At 37.3% G+C, this 2,672-nt stretch overlaps 1 non-coding gene across 1 annotated transcript; it reads left to right on the forward strand.

Moving 5' to 3' along the window:
- Positions 1–2,183: 2,183 nt before the first annotated feature.
- Positions 2,184–2,256, forward strand: TRNAE-CUC. Its single transcript has one exon. It is a non-coding gene; the product is annotated as a tRNA-Glu (tRNA).
- Positions 2,257–2,672: the final 416 nt, after the last annotated feature.

Consider the following 2,672-nt stretch of genomic DNA (forward strand, 5'->3'; position numbering starts at 1 on the left):
TCAATTGGTAAACATTGAAAGACAGAGATATGAACATGGGAAGTCATTTTGTCATTATTTCTATTTCATTTCCTTTATAATCTTACAGAAAAGTCTATAATCCTGTATTTATTATGAGACTATAACCATGTAAACAACTTTGAAGTTAGGACTTCAAAAACGTTTTCAACATCATGAGGTCCAACAGGGTAGAGAAGACATGCTTTATTATAAGTCTTATTTAATCAGTGAAAAACTTTGATAATAGACAGTTTCTAAACAAAATTATCTAAACATCTGGAAGCTATTAAAGAACTGAGGAAGTCAGGCCACAGTTAAATTTAGGAAGGTATTTTTATTATAAATTCCTTATAAAGTGAGTCTATGAAAAAAAAAAAGTAAATTACATTACCATTTGACCTAAATTTCTCATATTCATTAAGCCTAGACATTTAAGAATATTGTGGTTAAAATAAAATTTACCCTTTGGGAGAGCAATGACTTAGTGTTTATCTTATGATAGGTATGTAAATGCTGATTTTAGTAATCATGTTAAGGTACTATTTGTATACATTTGATGTGCATTAAACATATTGAAATATTATGGACTTAAGAGCTCAGAGTTAGCTTTAAATTCTAGCTCCACCACATATTAGTTGCGCAAACTTAGGCAAGATTTGCCAACTTGGAGCCATGATGTTCTTCTCTGTAGAGAACAGAAATATTTTTTGAGTGAACTATAATTCATTTACAATGTTGTATTAGTTTTAGGTGTATAGCAAAGCATTTCAGTTATGCATATATATATATATATATATATTTTAAGATTCTCTTCCCTTAAAGGTTATTAAAAAATATTGAGTACAGTCCCTGTGCTATACAATAAGACTTTGTTGTTTACAGTAGTGTGTATATGTTAATCTCAAACTCCTAATTCATCCCTCCCCTTCTCTTCTTTGTTAACCATACATTTGTTTTCTATATTTATAAATCCGTGTCTGTTTTGTACATAAGTGCATCTGTATCTTTTTTTTTTTTCCAGATTCCACATACAAGCAATATCATACGCTATTTGTCTTTCTCTGGCTTACTTCACTTAGCATGATAACCTGTATGTCCATCCGTGTTGCTGCTAATGGCATCATTTCATTCTTTTTAAAGTCCAAGATGATTAAGTACATAATATCCGGAAGAGCCTAGCACAGTGCCTCACACTGAGTTCATGCTCAATAAATGTTTCCTGCCTTTCCCCCATCTCTGCTATCTTGCTTCCTCCTCTTTCACCACCATTGCTAGTATGTTACACTGGCTTTCCACTTCAGAGTCTAAGGGGATGTTGCATAAATGTTTTTATAAACTTCCACATATTTCATACTTTTCCATTGTTACCAACAGTTTGAAACACTAGAGCTCCTTGGGGGCAGGAGTGTAGTGGGGAAAGTTGTGAGTGTATATTTTGTTTGGCAGTGAGTCACAGATAAAAGAAGACTCGAATCTACTGAGCCCGATGCCAAGCGTGTATGTGTTAAGTTGCTTCAGTCATGTCCCAGTTTGCGACCCTATGGACCATGGCCTGCCAGCCTCCTCTGTCCATGGGATTCTCCAGGCAAGAATACTAGAGTGGATTGCCATGCCCTCCGTCAGGGGATCTTCCCGACCCAGGGATTGAACCCAAGTTGCTTACATCTCATGCATTGGCAGGAGGGCTCTTTACCACTAGCACCACCTGGGAAGCCCAATAATACTTTACGTTTTATAGTATTTACTTAGTTTTACCCTCGTACTAGTCACATCTGCCTGCCTCTAAAGCTCATGCTCTTTTCGCTCAAAAAATGCTGTCACCTGCTTTTACAAATGTGTCTGAGGGACAGTTTTTCAGTGTTAACAGAAACTGCATTTTGAGTTTAAATCACTGACTTATGAATAGATGTAGATGGTCAGGACAGATTTGGGTGGGAATGCTACTGAAAAACAAAAAACATGTTCATGGGGAACTTGGTGCTAAACCATTTGTAGATGACCTCCTTCTGGGTTGGGGTTTCGTATGTAGCAGAGCACCTCCCTGGCTGTGATCTATTGAAAGTCAGCCCTCGACAGAAGCGTTTGTAAAAAAGGAAAGAAAAAGAAGGGGGGGGGGGGATAAAAAAAAAAGAAAAAAAAAATAGAAAGAAGAAAAAAAATAAAAACAAAAAAACCAGAAGGCATTTCTGGTGGTCCAGTGGTTAGGACTCTGCACTCTCATTGTGGAGGGTCCAGGTTCAAACCCTGGTTGGAGAGCTAAGATTCTACAAGCTGTGTGGTGTGGTAAAAAAACAAAACAAGCAAACAAAACACAGAAGGGGGAGTACACAGGACATACAAATAAATCAAGAGCAACATTACCTGAGAAACTGCAGATACCCTGAACTCTAGAAAAGAAACAAAAATAATAGCTGAGAATCAAAGCAAGGCCTGAGGCCAGAATGTACCAAAACACAGGGCAAACTGGATCAGCTTAGCCTGAGCTGTCCATGGAGAATGAATTGAAAACAGTTGAAAATACATCAAAGAGCAGGGTGTGGGGTGGATGAAGCCTGGTGATTCATGATTTAAAATCTCAGAATACAGCACACCTCCCCAGATTGGGGACAGCTTCTTAAAGATCATTTATCAGGCTGTACAAATGAAACTAAAAGGAAGACATTCTCCTACTT

This window comes from Oryx dammah, unplaced genomic scaffold (genome assembly GCF_014754425.2).
Source record: "Oryx dammah isolate SB20612 unplaced genomic scaffold, SCBI_Odam_1.1 HiC_scaffold_4, whole genome shotgun sequence".
Classification (NCBI taxonomy): domain Eukaryota; kingdom Metazoa; phylum Chordata; class Mammalia; order Artiodactyla; family Bovidae; genus Oryx; species Oryx dammah.